At 38.5% G+C, this 18,838-nt stretch overlaps 1 pseudogene; it reads right to left on the bottom strand.

Annotated features, from left to right (window-relative positions):
* Positions 1-5,563: 5,563 nt before the first annotated feature.
* Positions 5,564-7,780, bottom strand: LOC121237704 (annotated as a pseudogene).
* Positions 7,781-18,838: the final 11,058 nt, after the last annotated feature.

Consider the following 18,838-nt stretch of genomic DNA (forward strand, 5'->3'; position numbering starts at 1 on the left):
TCTACGTCAGCCTGACTCAAACTTACCCTTCCTGTGATGTCAACGGGTGGGAGCAGGTCAAGTCCCAAATTGCCCGAATAGCCTACCTCCCCACGAAGGATGATAGGTGAGCAAGGGGTTCAACCTCCTCGTCCGGGAGAGTGGGACCAGCCCCCTTGGCGGTTCAAAGAACTTACCCTAACCCTCATCATGGTGAAGGAGTAGACCAGCCACATTGCTGTCTAAATTACCGCCCCCGCAGGATACCAGAGGGAAAGGTAGGCCAAAATGATGCTTTATCCCTCATGCAGCAGAGTCCAGGTTAGTCCTCAACTACCTAAAGGTGAAGACTTACCTTCCTTGTAACCATCAACAGACAGGAGCGGGTCTAGTAGCAGACTGCTTGAACAACCTACCTCCCCTTGGATCAAGGAGACGGGTCGAGCCAGAGGCCGCCTTGTCTGCCTGCGGCGGAGAGCGGGACCAGCCCCGTGGTTACCTGAATAACTTACCCTGACCTCCTCTACCACAAAGAGTGGGTTCAGTACCAGCCTGACACAAAACTTACCTTTCCTTGTGATGTCAACGGGCGAGAGAGGGTCTAGAAGTAGACTACCTGAACAACCAAACTCCTGCTGGGAACAAAGGGACTGGTTGAGCCAAAGGCCACCTTGTCCCTCCCGTGACAGAGAGGAGGTCCAGCTCTGAGGCTGCCCGAAAACTTACCCCGAGCCCCATCGCGGTGAAGGAGCAGACTAGTCACATCGCTGTCCAAATTACCTCATCGGGGTGCAAAGGGGCGGTTTGGCTTGAGGCATTTTGACCCCTCCCAGACGGAGTGCGAGTAGTCCTCAGCTACTAGAAGATGAGGACTTGCCTTCCTCATAAGCGTCAACATGAGGGAGTGGGTCCAGTTACTGGGTGCTATTTCTCCATTATCAATCCAATCAAGGCATCAATAATATGAAAATAAAGAGTTCACATTCATGTTTCTGCACCAATACTTTGCAATTCCTCACTAAACCACCAACCAAAATCGTATTAGCATCTGAAAGAAACCTTGATAAATTAAAGGTTCTGTTGTGCCTTATGTCTACAATAAAACAAGAGCAAGAGAATCCTTCAACTTACAAAATCAAAATCTGATTTGCAGTAAAATAAAGATGAAAATTAAAGCAATAGAAATTTACCCACAACCAAATCAAATTGAGACTCTTCCTGCAACCCAAGTTTCAAAGTCAGCCTAGCATCATCCTCTAAAGGATGAATACCAAGCACATGGAAATTCCAAAGTTTTCTAGAAAAGTTTTCAGAGAAGTGAAAAAAATAATTTGCTCAAGAACTTGCCAAAGAAAAACAAAATGCTCCATCTCGAGCTCCCCCTCTTTCTCTCTCCTTGTAACTACTTCCTCCTCTCATCCACGTCCCTATTCCCGTAACCGATTGCCTCTTCTTCTTCTCTTTCCTTTTTCTTTTCCCTCTCTTGTCTTTGTCTAGAAGCTTCTCATATTCTCCTCTTCCCTTTGGGTCAGCCAACATGGGTTGTGTCCTACAATACCCAAAAGTCAGGCATTGATTCAAAGCCTGCTTAAGCCCAGCTATTACAAGTCACTAGCATAGCTATTACACACTGTTTGTTTAATACCCTGCTCAATCAAGTAATTTAATAGTATCTAAAACAACATAATTTCCCATTAATCACATCTCCCAACAAACGTTTTCCTAGTCTCTAGCAAATAAAGTGATCGAAGGAACAGATGGGGTTGGTTTCCATCCAAGAACCACTAAATTCGAAAATCCATGCCATAAATTAAACTTGTTGAGTTTAAGAACACTGGAACTAATGTGATCAGATGCTTAGTCTAAAAAAAAAAGGCCTATACATTGATTAGTCAATCAACCAAGATAAGTAAGTGTAAAAGTGTTTTGCTTACCTCGAAGTGCATGAATGTGTGGTTAGATTCCCAGAATTGCCTACCAGAAGACATTAAAATTTCATTCACAACAGCTAATCAAGGAAGACCAAATGATCTTACTCTAATTCAAAATCATTGTAATGGTGGCTTTCATGCTATTACACTTTAAAATGCCCTTTATTCTTATTTGCTGAGAAGCCCCAGTAATAAGCAACTTTTTCCACTACGCAAAAAATGAAATTTATCATTTCATATTATATATATATATATATATATATATATATTAAAGATCCCTAGCTTGTCCATTTCTCATTTGATTTTACTATTACTTTGTCTAGCGAATGGCCACAGAAGAGAAACAGGAAGCAAAAATGATAATTTTATTAACAACATGAAGCCGCAAGCTTATAATGGACACGTTACAACATGAAGCCGCAAGCTTACAATGGACAAGTTAAAACGTGACGTGATAAGTTGCATCATGAATCTGCAAGCTTATAATGGACAAGTTATAACATGAAGCTGAAACCTTACAATGGACAAGTTACAATGTGAAGCGACAAGTTACAACATGAAGCTAGCGAACACCTCTGGAACGGTGTCGCCTTGCCCCTCTACAGCACGGACAAAGTCGGAAGATCTAGCTAGCCCGGAAGGGCGCAAAGATTTCTTGAGGGCCATTAGCAACTAGGGAGGAAAGGAAGAGGAATCAGAAAGAACAATGTAAGGAGAAGCGCTTGAAAGAGAAAGGGGAACACAAGATATTTAGAAGAAGAGAGAATAGACAAAGTACCCATTGCTGAGAAAGAGAGGACCTTATATAGGCAAGCTCGACGGTTGACATCCTGAGGCAGTAGGAACCCATGCACCCCACGGAGTACCAAAGTTCCACAATCGCCGCGATTCCAGTAGCGTGTATCCAGTGATGCGTGGGAAAGAAGTAATCACCTGACGCAAATAGTGACGAAGGGACTGAAGAGGCACCATTTAATGCGGTCTCTCATTTTTTACAAACTTCCAAAATGCTCTACTGACTTTAGCATCAAAGACTCCCCAGCCCCAAGGCTGCCTTTTCCCAACTTCTTTCTTCTTCATTTTCGTAGGCCCAGCTTTAAAAACCTAAGTTGCTGGAACCTGGCCTAAAGGTATATGAAACACGACGTTAACAATGCTACTCTCCTTAACTGTTTCTCTTAATAAGTACTAGTTACAAAAGACTCCACTTCATAAAAATATAACTTAATTTATAAAATGAAATAGAGTGTGCAGAAGTATTTATTAAAAATTTCTCAAACCTCTTTCTATCAAAAGCGTAAAATAACACCTCAATTCATGATCTAGGCTTTTGCCTCTTCTCCTTGAGCCAAGTCTCATATAACAGCCTTAAACCCTCACTTTAACCCCACTTCATGAAAGTCTAGGCGAGGATCTATGGTGCCAAAGATGCTAGACAATCAGTCAACACCCATGAGGGCATGGATAAGTATGTAATTTTTTAGAGGGAAGTACATATGTAAGATATTTAGCTTGTAAAATCGTAGTGAAATTTAAGCAGAACATGTTGCGGTAACAACGTTTACAGTTAAGTACCAGAATACTAAACTTTATGAAAAAGAGGCTTATTTCCCTTCATTAAATCCTCAAAATATTACATTATCCAAAGTACAGAAGATTAGTCACCACGAAATGACGGACTGATTACAAAGAGTCACTAGACTCATTACTAGACATCCTAGTGGGAGGTGTAAGGTAGCTATGTTAGGTACTGATGCTAAGGCGGGATCTCATCTCCATAATTAGGATTCAAGTGGGATTGACTCTTCTTCCTCGGGCATCATACCATGGTCAGAACCTGCATCAAAGTCTATGGTCATGAGAATGAAACCATAGACAAGTTAGGCAGTTATGACAAGACTGCTAATGAGGGATAATGCTACCGAAGATGCTATGAAAGCTTTTCATGTAAATGCTAGACGGATAGGTATATGTGAGGAGAGGAATCACCCTTACTCTTATAGCTACGTGCATCTTCAAAACCTATCGAGAAATCACCTTCTTAGTTAAAACGTGTATATATATATGTATATTTATATATATATAGGCACGACGGGGAATCACCCTCTCGGGATGTTGCATTTTCTATATGCAAAATTGATAAAAACACATTAGTATTATCATGGCGAGGATTAATCCATCCTCTTGTTGTATAAAACCAGTAAAAACCAATATTCGGCCTATTTCAGCCCAGTAAAAATCTCCCACCACATAAATTTTAACCATACAAACAAACATTTGCCTCACATGTATTCATTCGCCACACGGGCCTCTCACACAGAGAAACTTGTTGCACTAGGGATGCTGCTCTTCCAGGCCAACCAACTCGAGGACACCACCACTTGATACGCCGGGGGATCCCTCATCCCAACTATTAGGTATGGCCAAGTACGACACCGTTACATACCATGAGTATAGATTTACACTACTGACTTCTCACACATAGACAAACACATAGCCGAATACTTAGTAAGAACTATTTCATACAATAAACATATAAGATTAGTCATGCAATAACAATCACAGTTACATTCAATTACAATCAATAGCATTAATACAAGAATGGGCATCACTAGTTGCACCATCAATAATACATATTGATGTAAAATAACATGAACATGAACGTAAAATACATGAACTTGCAATCTTTTTCAACAATTAATTATGATTAATAAAAATGACCATATGGGTACTACACGGTTTCCCTTGAGATGTGTGTCCCTACTGATTACGTCATCACAACACAGGTATCTGCACCAGTTGTGAGTAGGGTTGTGCAAATCCTCTGGCCCTTAGACGGAGTCAAAGTAGATGAAATTCAGAACTTCTCCGAAATTGTACGTCAGAGTTGGAGTCCAGAGCCCAATAAGCTCTAAAATCTGATTTTTTTTAAAAAGAAAAATCAAGTGGAACTACGTCGTTTTCTTCACACGGGGTCCAAAACGCAAGACCCCCCCTTCTCCCCCCTCACTCTTTCATGACTTCTCTGTTCTCTCTATATTTCTCTCCTCCCTTACGTCGTTCCGCGCCGTTTGTCATTTGCCATCGCTGTGAGCACAACCCCACCGTAAGTATATTACCACCTTCATTTGTTTGATTCTTAATTGGTATGGAAGATTAATTTGTGATGAATTCAAAATTTTGGGTTCCTAAATTTTGGGAATTTTGTTGCCATAAATTCACTGTAAACCTAATTTAATGATACATGTGATTTTGTTGTTTAAGGTCATACAGTTGCATCAGGCCAACTTACACTTTCTGTCCATTAAATTTCAATAACTGAAAATTTATACACTCTGTTACAATTCCATATTTATGATTGTTGCTAGATGGATGTAGCGCATTATATCGACATTCAAGTATGGATAAGGCTAGAATCTGTGTATTCTCAATGCAAGACTTTTGTATTCAACAATAAAAGAACAAAGCACCAGCAGTAGTATTCATGAAGTCAACCCAAACTTCCAAAACTCATTCTAGAAAATTACAAAATAAGAGTAATATTCATGGCTTCTTCAAGGGAAAGTATATAATCAATTTGGATTTGGAAAATCTTACACTTGATAGTTCGCATGCCAAATAACTATAGCATGAACACTAGATAGCAGATAGATTCATAGCAGAAGATGATCAGCTAGTCTAAAAGAAACGACATTGGCTTTTACAGTTAAGACAGAAATACAACGGACCAATTGTACCAGTGCCAAAAATAATAACGTTGCACTCACCTTGTTCAGGTAATTTAACTGTGTAACGACACATATCATCGCAACAGTGAGAAAAAACCAAGTATGAGGATAAGCCATTTAACTTACGCCCACCAGTGTAAGCTTAATTGCAATTCCAATGGCCTTTATGCTCACAACCTAAATCGCAGCAAAGGAAGGTTTGAGGATAAGCACCTAGATTGTGTTAGTATTACACTGAAATCAAAAAGCTATAGCCTTGATGACATGGTGCCCATGTGTAGATAATAAATTTTAGAAAATGTAAATTACCGTAAGTGTGCCCATTAAAGAACAAATTCCCAAGAAGATCAGTATATTTTCCTGCCCATAGCGAGGTTCAAAATGCAAAATCAAGGCCAACACTATTGAGAGGGTAGCAGCAACATATATAAGGAAAATTAAGGCTTTTGATAGAGGAAGGAAAGTTTAGTAACTTTGAGAGAGGAAAAACTTAATCACAAATAACTTCAGATGTAGAAAAAAGGACTCCAAACCCCAAACACACATTCCCATATACCTGGTTGCATAGCCAGTGTCCAGATTTCTTGTATAGAAGTGGGAGTATGCTCCTGAGGTGCATGGATTACAATTACAACCGATCCCACAACATAGGATACACATCCAACAATACCCATTTTCTACAAACGTTCTCTCAACATGAAATGAGCCAAAACCGCACTGCACAAAAAATATTTTAGTTATAAGGCGGATTTTATAATAGGTTTTCATAAGGAACTACCCATATACAAGAAAAGCTCAAAGTAATTGCATTTACCTGATAATTATACATAGGGCACCAAGTGGGGTCACTAGAACTGTTGGAGAATAGACATAAGCCACAAAGTTTGCAACCTCTCCAACAATCACTACATCTTCCAGAAAATACTAGTTTTGACCACTTGGTTTTAGGGTGCATATATGGAAAGAAAATATTTTAGTTCTGAAAAGTGTGCATCTAGTTCAAGTAAATTTATACAATATATATATATATATATATATATATATATATATCTATAGGTGGATTTTATAGCGGTTGAGGATTAAGGTGCACTGATCAACAATAAAATTTAATGTGACAATTCATTTTGTGCTATGTAATTGCATTGCTCTTTTGTATATTTAATGTAATGGTTGGCATATTAAGATATTTAAATTGTAACATGTGAGATTAATTTAAAATAAATAGTATTGCACTTTTGTATCTATCTATGTATGTTTGTTGCAATATATTATATATCTAGCAGAGAAGTAAAACATACATAATCGTGGATATGGGAACATTTCACCAAAATTTCTGGTGATCGTGAGAACCCGTAGGCAAGATGCCACTATTGTGGACAACTTTGTGGTTGTCATTTAAAGAAGCAAGGCACTTTTGTATTTATAGAACCTCTTAATGGTTGTCAGCGGTATAAGATACACAAGGGGTTATTGGCCATTGATTAGACCAAGTTCAGTAATGAAACTTCTACAGCCACTGATGGTACATAGATTAAGAAATTGTCAATTCCTCAATACAGTGAGAAGATGTTGAGGAAATTTCTTGTGGAGATGATCATCTGTGATGAGATGCTTTTTACCACAGTTGACAAAAAAAGCTTCTGTAAATTTCTAAACACTCTTGAGCCACAATTTCTCATACATTCACGATATATGGTGATGTGAGATTTTTTGAAGAGGCATGCTAAGGAGAAGGCAGATATGAAGGAGATGTTTATTACCACTGGTCAGAGAGTATCATTTACGACTGATACATGGACGTTCATACAGAATGTCAGCTACATGTGTATCATAGTCCACTTTATTGACAGTGAGTGGACGTTGCACAAGCGGATTACTGGCTTCAAAGAAATTGCTAATCACAAGGGTTCATCCATTGAGGCAGAGATGGATGATTATATAAAGGATTAGCAAAGTTGAAAAGTGATTTATATCATAGTTGACAATGCTAGTGCCAATGACACTACAATTGATTGGTTCAAGCGGAATACGACGGTAAAAGAAGATATCATTTGTGAGCACGAGTTTATCCATGTTCGATGCTATGCTCATATCATCAACCTCATAGTTGCTGAAAGGTTGAAGGAAAGTTGATGATTCCATTACCAAAGTCCGCAACCTTGTGAGATATGTGAGGGCTTCTCCCTAAAATCTTGGCAAGTTTAAGGAAATAGCTGAACAAAGAGCGTTCGAGCAGATGTGTGCAGAACAAAGAGTGTTCGAGCAGATGGAGGTCAAGGATGGGGGCCTGAGGTATGCTTTGCTGGAGTTAATAGGGGGAGAAAGGGGCTCGGTGCACAAGACATAGTTGATTGGGCCAATGTGAGGTATTTTGTTCAATTTTGAAGTTATTTTATGACATAACTTTGCAGATATCTCGTTCCAAATATACTACTGCAAACTTATACTTCAACGAGCTCTCGGAGTTTTATGACCACTTGCAACAAAGTTGTGTTGACACTGTGAGATTGTTGAATGCTATGACTATGAGGATGAAATCTAAATATGATAGATATTGGGGGAATATTGAGAAGATAATAGATTATTATTTGTGGTTGTGGTCCTTGACCCCTATATAAGTTGGTTATTATAGAATTTTAGATTAGGGACATCCTTGGGGATGAGAAGGCTGATGAGTTTATTAGAAAGCTAAAAAGTGATATTGATGACTTATATAACTACTACGACAATAGTGATCAGTCTTCAACTGAAGGTGGTAGCTCCTCACGCTCGACTAGCTCTACATCATCCTTAGATGACACACATGAACAGAGTTCATCTATTTTGGTGCGACGGTATCATCAAAGATGTACATCGAGGAATATTATCTAGTGTAGGTCTGAGGTTGAGCGTTATTTTATGGAAGATCTCGAGGCACCTAGTGATGCATTTCATTTATTAACTTGGTAGCAGGTTAATTCTACCAAGTTTCCAGTCCTTTCCCAAATAGCCCGAGATGTGCTAGCCATTTCTATCATTGCGGTTGCCTCTGAGTCGGCGTTTAGCACCAGAGGTTATGTGTTGGATACTTATTGGAGTTCGTTGGCACAGACCACTGTGGAAACCCTCGTTTGCACACAGAATTGGCTAAGTGAAATGCATTGGACTAGATACTGTTGATGTCGAGAGCTATAGGCATGAATCGGGTAACTTGATACTTTTAAATGATTATTTAAATATTTTTAATGCTTTAATTATTTAACTTAAAATTTTTATGATTTTGTAGATCTTACAATAAACCCATTTTCTTCCAATTACTAACACAGATTCTCTAAGAAAGTTGAATTGACTATACATTAAGGAAATAGTCAGACTACATGGAATGCCTAAGACTATAGTGTCAGATCAAGATCCAAGGTTTACTTCCCATTTTTGGAAGAGTTTGCAAGCGTTGATGGATATCAAATTGAAGTTCAGTAGTGCATATCACTTACAGGCAGATGGTTAATTGGAGCAGGCCATCTAGATAGTCGAAGACCTATTGAGGGCGTATACTTCGAAATTCAATGGCACTTGGGAGAATCACATACCCCTCATTGAATTTGCATACAACAACATCTATCAGGGGATGATTCAAATCACACCTCATCAAGCTCTATGTGGAAGGAAGTATAGATTGCCTTTATGCCAGGATGAGATTGGAGAGGGCAAGCTCATTGGGTCAGAGCTAATCCAAGAGATGAAAGGTCAAGTCAAGGTTATACAAGAAAAGATGGAGACAACACAAAGTTATGCTGACACGAGGAGAAGAGACTTGACCTTCAAGGAAGGCGATTGGGTGTATATTAAGGTGTCACTCATGAACGACGTAAAAAGATTTGGGAAGAATGGAAATTGAGCCCAAGGTAAGTTGGGCCTCCTTACTAGTGATGGAGAAGTTGGGCCTAGAGGCACATAGAGAGGTCCATGACGTATTGCACGTCTCCTCTTTAAATAAAACTTTTGTGAATTAGGAACTCCAAATATGTAGCCCAAGTAAGATTCAATTACAACTGAATCCTAGTTATGAAAAAATTCCAGTACAAATTATTGACTGAAGGAACAAAGGTGACAGTTCAAAAGAATACCCATGGTAAAGGTGTTGTGGGGAAGCCCAAAAGCCCAAGAGTTCATGTGGGAAAGTGAAAAGGTCACGAGGGAACAATTTCCCTATTTATTCGAGCCATAATAAGTGGGGCAATCATGAACTTTAATGAGGGCATTTATGCCATTTGACTGGCGATACGCGGCTATAAATAACCCCCAAACCCATTCGACTTAGTTGTGCTACTCTTAGAGACTCTGTAAGATATTGCTATTGTTAGGGCAAAGAGGACTACACGAAAGGAAATTCCACCAACAAAAGTGATCAAGTAGAGGATAGGCATGAAGCATCGAGGTTGTTAGAAGAACAACGACAAGTTGAGGAAGGACATCAATGAGCAATGGACCTAATTGCACGACATCGCAACGAAGTCTTGGACTATCATGAAGGTATTGTTCACCGGACCGATGAGACCACACAAAATAGACGATTGGCTCAGGAACGAGAGTTCTAGGGAGAATGCAAAGGAGGGGTTACAATGGAAATTGACATTGCAGAATCTAGCAAAGAAGCTAGGGTACAACGACACAGAAGAAGCCGAAGACTAGCATAAGGGGAGGAAACCTTTCATGGTACCCACGTCGTTGACCAATAAACTCATTAACAATGAAGGAGAAGACGACTAGGTTCTACACCAAAAGCGCCCCTACGTTTATGTGACATAGGATAGTTGTCCCCATATTTGGCATGGCACAGTTCACAGACCAAATATGTATTTTATTGCAAAATAATCATCCGAACCATTTTTCCCTCTTGAATGGCAACAACAGTATTCTGGCTTTCTCTCTTTTTTCTCCTTTCTCTTCTTTTCTCTCATTTTCTCTTCCTTTCTCTCGTAGTGCTTGGCTTGACACTACCTTTCTCTCTCTCTCTCCCTTTTTTTTGTTTCATTGCTTGTTTTCTTCTCCATTTTGCGATTTCAACTCTCTCGACATGGATCAAGAACCAAATGACAGCTAGGACAATCAGTTGCATCAAGAATCGACATTGAAGGTGTCCCTACGAGCCTGAGAGAGGATCTTCAATTTTTCTCTAGAGTGCCTTTCTGAGGCTCTCTATCTAAAATTTCTTCATTTCTCTTTTATCTTACTTCATTGTGTGCTGATTTTTGCTCATGTTGGTTGTGATTTTGCTGATTTTAGTGGCTGTCCAGCGATTGTGCCATACATTTATTGTATGAATTTTAGATTTTAGGTTTTGTTAAAGTGATGGTCTAGTGATTGTGTTGTACTTTTCTCATCCATAAGATCTGTTGTTACCCCATATGCGAGTATCTTAATTGCTACAGTTATCTTCTGAAGGGAAGACAATCCGAGCCTTCCACTGGCGTCTCTTTTTTTGAAAAAGTAATCATTATGAGCTTCAACTGCAGAATAGATGCATACAAATAGATCATGATCCATTCGGAACCTTCTCCTAAAAACATTGGGCGGATATATTGGCTCAACAAAGTAATCATTCCAAAGACGTGAAGCAGACTATAACACTAAACGGCCCAAGGAATACACTTCTGGCCCATCTACGAACACATGCTAAAATACTAAACGACTACATAACATGAGCCCCTTAGCTTGCCCATCATGGAAGTACTTCTCCAGTTCCACCAGTTGACTTAGGTCAAACCTAAGTTAGCGGGGTTTATTACATATTCTTGTCTCTTGCAGAGCGTGGCATTCGTCTATTTCCAGGGACATAACTACAGTTTTATACAAAAACTGCTTAATTTGTTGTCATTATATATGAAGGTTTAATTAAATTGTAAATGTTGCATTAACTTCTTTGGTCGAGTCAATTGATGATCAATATTGCCTGTCATGGCTTTGCTCTCTCTCTCTCTCTCCCTTTCTTCTCTCTCTAGATCTATCTCTCTACATATAGATACTAAGATACATACATACAAATAATTGGGGTCAAGAATGACTGGTTCGAGTGGATCAGGTTTGCCCGTACGTAGCTAGCTAGCTCACAATTAAGGTGGATTTTCGCATATCCACCTTAAAACTCGATATAAACGATCGAGCAAGCTCTTTCTTCAATGGCTAACATATATATATATATATATATATATATATATATATATAATTAATTAATTAAGCATCCCACAGAAAAATTGAATAATAGATCTGCATGGCTTAGCGTACTGATAACGGATCGTTTGGATCTATATATGTGTATATATAATCGTTTTTTATAATTATAGATAATTATTATGTACGTAGAAAATTCGACATTAAATCCAACCTAGAAAATTCATAAGAATATGGTCCGGAAGGGAAATTAAAGAAAAAGAAATTAAGTACGTACCATACGGACCTACGCATTAATATATACTCCAAATGTGGAAATACAAAGTACTGATCAATTAAGCATCTTCCATTTTATTGACTGCAAGCAATTAGTCTCAAATGTACGCAATAAATACAAGAAAATATTATTATATATATAGTGCATGCATCATTTAAACAAGCTGCATGGAGTACTGCAATATTTATATATATATATATATATATATAGAAATTAGGAGCAATATTGGTAGAGAGTGACTCTCCTTGGAGGAGGAGGCTGACAGATGAGAAAGAAAGCCATCGCCAAGAAGAAAGCCAAGACCAGTCCTACCAGCACTTCATCATCCTCAGAGTGTGAGCAGCATTTTCCCATCATTCCCACCTTAAATTTTTTCGATTGATTTCCCTTAGCTATCTATCACAACTTCACAAAACCACCTCGCAAATTAATGAAAAAGGACATGACTTGGACTAGTGTTGAGTTGAGTGGTGTGCTATCCACACAAGTAACAACCACTCTCCATCTGACACTTCACTTCCAAATGTGGTTCTTAAAAACACTTGTTTCGTTTTTGGTTTTTCTGCTCCATGCTTGTGGCTACCACAGTTTGTCGGCAAAGCGCTTTTTTAGTTTTTATTTTTATTTATTTTTGCATAGTTAGCTATTTTGCCCAACCCACTAATTTATAAATCCTACAAAAAAAATTGACATATATTAGTATAATATGTCAAATCTATTTCACAATAAAAAAAAATTATAATTTGACGCACCATATAATTAGATCACATCAATTTATAAACTTCATTTTATAAAATTTCTTTATTGACTAAACACCTTCTACAAGTACTAGAGCCGAAACTTTCAAAGTTGTTGCTTTTACAATAAGTCTTGCTGGCGAGATGGCATATGGGCGGCTCTCAATGACCCAACAAGGTACAACATTACACTATTTACTTGGCTACAATGAAATCAATGCTTCGGTCAAACGTTGTGTTGACACCTTAACTAATTTAATGCTTACTCCATAAAAGAATCGGATTTCTTCAAATTAAAGAATATATATATATATATATATTAAAAGATTAGATATAGAGATATTTTGTATGTGTTGTATTGAATCATAATGACATTCTGCTGTTGAATCATTAATACGATCAATACAACACTTATAGTAAAAGAAAGAGTCTCCTCTCCAAGCCCCTCGAGAGAGAATAGGCGTGGCGTCTTCAGTCTCTATGTCATAGTAGAGGTGGTTGGTTTCTTATGATGAATTTACAGGAACTAGTGGGGAACCTCATATTGAGTGAGAATGAAGATGTCGCCATTGAGATTGAGGGTGCAGCAATTCCCGAGGATCAACAAAAAGGAGATGGGAGTTTGATAGGCAAGATTTGGTCTAAACGTCAGGTTAAGAAGAATATAGTGGAGGCAACGATGGCAAAGGTTTGTCGTTTAAGCAAGCAAACCAATTTCAAGGAAGCAGGGAAAAGCGTGTTTATCATTATGTTTGCAAACCATGCTGATAAACATAGAGTGGAGAATGGCAGACCTTGATTTTTTGATGGACATATGTTTGTGATAAATCATTTTGATGGTTTTACTTCTCTAAATGACATGAAGTTTGACACAACGGCTCTATGGGTGCAATTCCACAATTTGCCATTGATAGAGCTGAGTCGGGAATGTGGAGAAATGTTGGGAAGCACATTAAGGATTGTGGAAGATGTGGAAGTTGATGAAGATGATATAAGGTGGGGCGACTTTCTGAGGGTTAAAGTTTTGTTGGATTTGAAGAAGCTGCTCACGAGAGGAAGGATGATTATTTTGCATGGCATGAAGACATTGGTCATTGCAATATGAAAAGCTATCGAGGTTCTGTTTTCTGTGTGGTAAAATCATACATGATGGTATGAATTATCAACAATCGTCTCAGTCTAATGAAGCTCAAAAGCAATTTGGAACTTGGCTCCATGTAGAACCAGGAGGTAGAAGAAATCGTGACTACCAAAAGGGGAGTTTCAATATGATGGCTAAGGGTAGATAGTTGGAGATAGACCAGAATGTGGAGGTGACATGTGGTGCTGAGGTCATTGAGACTCTTGTGAGTAACATACATCTGACTTCAATTCACAATGATGATGGACACGAGAGTTTAGACTAATGCTCAGGGGGTGATAAAGAGGATGATATGCATCATAAAGGAAATACAACAATGGAAGTCTCTGGAGAATGAATCTGCATACAAGGAAAGAATCAATTAGTAACGGCTATAAGGGAGGATTTTATTGATCCTGATTTTCCTAATATAGACCATGGGATACAGAAGGAAACTGTGGCTCACATGGAAAGTAAAGGGGGTACTGAGGGCCAATAAAGTTTTGGGTATTCTATGGGCAATCTAGTCCATGAAAAACAGGCCCATCAACTTTCCAAACTCAGGCAAGGGAGATAGACACGCAGTACACGGAAAAAATAAGCTAGAGCACCAAGTAATAGTTCTGTTTCCCAACTAGAATGTTCAAGTAACAAACATGCTATGGAGGAAGATAATTGTTTCACCTTGAAACAATCTGGTACTAAAAAGGGTAGAACTCTCTTAGAGTATCCTATGGCTGTTAGTGGTGATAATGTCGAGGAGACTGAGAGGGAGGGTAATAAGCTTTTGGGATTGTCAGAGGTTGTTTAGCAGCCCTTCCAGAATTAATGATTTTCTTAAGCTGGAATTCCCATGGGCTTGGGAACCCACAGGGAATTCGTGTACTTTGTGACTTAGTCACAAAGGAGGTTCCCAAGGTCATGTTCCTGCAAGAAACAAGAATGTTAAAGTTATGGAGAAGTTGAAGTTTAGAATGGGTTTTGAAAATCGTTTGATAGTGAGTAGTGAGGGAAGAAGTGGTGGCATTGCTCTTTTCTGGAAGAAGAACATTCAAGTTGATATAATGAATTTTTCTAAGTCTCATATACATGCTCAAGTTAAAGAGGAAGTTGGAGATGTGGAACCTTAGTTTCTTACTGGTCTGTATGGTTAGCCTAATGCCAATAGGTGACATGAATCATGGGCTCTTATTAGATCTCTTAAAGTGCCAAGTGATCAAGGTTGGTTTCTAATGAGGGACTTAATGAAATTCTGAGTAATAATGAAAAATGTGGAGGGAGGGCCAAATCAGATAGACAAATGCAGGATTTCAGAGATGTTGTGGAGAAGTGTGAACTGAATGATTTGGGATTTAGTGGTAATCCATTCACTTGGTGTAATAATAGGGAGCCAAATCAATTGAATAGTGAGAGATTGGACAGATTTTTAAAAAAATTGAAATGGCATTCTCTCTATTCTATGGCAAGTGTACTTCATGGAGTAGTTGCTCATTCTGATCATGTGCCTATTATATTGAAGATACAAGATGACATGAAACAAAAGACATGGAGAAGACTATTTAAATTTGAGGCAATGTGGGTGGATGCAACATATTGTAAAAGAGTTATTGAATAGGCTTGGAAGGGTGTTATGGGTACCAAAGAGATGAGCATTGTGATGAGGAAAATTCAGAGATGTGGAGAGAAGCTGTAAGTGTGGAATAAGATTAATTTTGGTCATGTGCAGAAGAATTTAAATAAGGCTAAATTGCAGCTCCCGTTACTCCATAATTCAGATCCATTGTGTCACAATAGGAAGGATATTTGAAAAGTTAGAGCAAAGGTGCATAAGTGGTTAGAAAGAGGAGAAATTATGTGGAGACAAGGATCAAAGGCACTGTGGTTGGCAGAAGAGGACAAAAATACCAGGTTCTTTCACAACAAAGCAACACAAAGAAAGAAAAAGAACTTGATTAAAGGTGTTAGAAATTCAGAAGGGAGGTGGCAAGTGGAGGAAGGGAGGGATGCTGTAATTCTTGATTATTTCAAAACTCTCTTCAAGGTTTCTGATGAGACTAGTAATATGGAGTTCTTAGAAGGGCTTGTTGGAAGAACTACTACAGATATGCAAGAAAGATTTGACCAGGTGTTTACAGCAGAAGAGGTTGAAGTGGCTCTGAAAGCGATGAATCCTACAAAGGCCCAGGGCCTGATGGTATGGCCCCTTTATTCTATAAAAAATATTGGTCTGTAGTAGGAAAAGATGTTTCAGATGCAGTTTTACAAGCTCTTAACAGTAGTCAGATTCCTACTAAATTAAATCACACTTATATTACTCTGATTTCCGAAAAGAAAGAGCCTGAATTTGTTTATGATTATAGGCTAATAAGCCTTTGTAATGTTATTTACAAGTTGGTTTTCAAGATACTTGCAAATAGACTCAAATGTATCTTACCAAGCTTGATTTTTCTTTCACAAAGTGCTTTTGTGCCTGGAAGAATGATTACTGATAATGTTCTGGTTGCCTATGAGTCGGTCTATTTTCTGAGGAGAAAAAGAGATGGGAACAAAGGCTTCATGTCATTAAAGCTAGACATGAGTAAGGCATATGACAGAATAGAGTGGGGCTTTCTTGAGACAATGATGATTAAGATGGGGTTTGAAAAGAAATGGTTGAGGTTGGTGATGCAGTGTGTAAAGTCAATGTCCTTTTAAATATTGGTGAATGGTGAGCCTAATGGACTTTTTATCCAACTCGAGAGTTGAGACAAGGGGATCCTATCTCCCCATACCTCTTTCTCTTATGCATTGAGGGTTTGATCTCACTCCTTAATCAAGCTAAGAGGCACAACCAGATTGATGGGATTCATGTTTGTAAGGGAGCACTAAAGCTAAACCACTTATTATTTGTAGATAACAGTGTGCTATTTTGTAGGGCCAATTTGTAGACCAACTTGAATATTCTTCTTCAAGTGGAGATTTATGAAAACTCCTTTGGACAGAAAGTAAATCGAGATAAGACCTCCATGGTGTTTAGCAAGAATGTTCATACCAATAAACAAGCGAAGATAATGCAATTTTGGAGAGTCCAGCACTACCAACAATATAATAAGTACTTGGGACTTCCACCTATGATTGGTAGAGGGAAATACCAAGCATTTTCTGAACTGAAGAATAAAGTATGGAATAAACTCCAAGGTTGGAAGGAGAAGTTGTTATCTTGAGAGGTAAGGAAATTCTTATTAAGGCAGTGACACTTTCTATCCCAACTTACACAATGAGCTATTTTAAACTTCCTGCTTCAATATGTTCTAAGTTGGAAAGCATGATGGCTAAATTTTGGTAGGGTCAAAAGAAGGAAGAGAATAAGATAAGGTGGGTGAGTTGGAAAAGTGGGATTTACTATTCATCAACCACTATTCACTCTCACACCCCAAACTTATAGCTTTTTCATAGGGTGTGGGTGTGTTTTTCATATGATATTGAGGTATTTTTCATAAAGTGTGGGGTGTGGGGTATGGGGTAGTGAATAGTAGCTGATGAGAAGCATTTTCTGGAAAAACATGTGTGAATCTAAATCAAATGGAGGGATGGGTTTTAAAAACTTACAGATTTTCAACTTGGCTCTCTTAGCAAAGCAGGGATGAACGATTTTAAAAGATGAGACTACACTGCTACACAAAATTTTTAAGGTTAGGTATTTCGCAAATACTAGCTTCATTGATCCTACATTAGGTGTAGCACCTTCCCATGCTTGAAGAGGCATATGGGAGGCTAAGAACAGTCTGTTGCAAGGATGCAGATAAAGAGTGGGGGAAGGGAAATCAATTAATATTTGGATAGATTTTTGGCTGCCAAATCATAGACTGATGGCAGCTCCAGCTATTGTAACTATAACATAGATGAATTCAACAGTGGCAAGTCTGATTGATGAAAATATAAAATGGTGAGAGAATTAGAAGAATCTTACCACCTAGAGAGGCAATTGAGGTTCCCAATATGATGCTAACTTCATAGAGTAGACCAGATAGTCTTGTATGGGAGCATAAAAAGAGTGGGGCTTTTAGTGTAAAGAGTGCATATCGTTTTTTTCAATCCTTTGGCCATGTTAGGCAGACTGGTGAGGCTTCAAGTGCTGAAGAGTAGAGGAAGGTATGGAAGAAAATATGGAAGATGAATGTACCAAATAGAGTGAAAGTGTTTGCTTGGAGGGTGTGCAAAAATGGACTCCTAACACTTCAGAATTTAAGGAACAGAAAGGTACTCGAGGAGGCAAAGTGTCATTGGTGTAATGAGGAGGAGGATATGAGCCATGCATTTGTTTATTGTCCCTTTATCAAGGATTTCTGGTATCACCATTTCAGTTTCTTAAAAGAAATTGATGTCAGGATGGATTTTGTTCAAATTGCATTAACTATGCTGAGTAGCGGAAATATTGGAGAGATAAAGAAGTTGTTTCTTATGGCTTGGGGTATGTGGTATAGGAGAAACTAGAAACTTTATGAAGATAATGTTCTTTCACCTGAGCAGGTTGTTGATCATGCATTATCATTACATCATAAGCATAAAATTGCTGCAAAAGAATAGAAAAAATGGATGAAAGCTCATTGTTGTTGGCTGCCACCACCTTCAAGGGTTCTGAAATTGAATATAGATGGAGCTCTTTTCCATGATCAGTGCTGATCAGGTGTGGGGATGGTTTTAAGAGATGAACATGGGAAGGTTATTTTCTCTACTAGCAAACTAGTACATGAAGTGCAGGATCCTATGGAAATTGAACTTATTGCTATTTTGCGAGGTTTACAAATGTGCATTCCCTTGGGTATAGCTGAGTTGCAAGTAGAGAGATGCTCACTTCTTGTGGTGTAGGAATTGACTAGAGATGGCACCTCAATGTCTCTATGGGGAAATAAGGCTTATGAGATCAAAAACATGAT

Source organism: Juglans microcarpa x Juglans regia, chromosome 6S, assembly GCF_004785595.1.
Source record: "Juglans microcarpa x Juglans regia isolate MS1-56 chromosome 6S, Jm3101_v1.0, whole genome shotgun sequence".
NCBI lineage: Eukaryota > Viridiplantae > Streptophyta > Magnoliopsida > Fagales > Juglandaceae > Juglans > Juglans microcarpa x Juglans regia.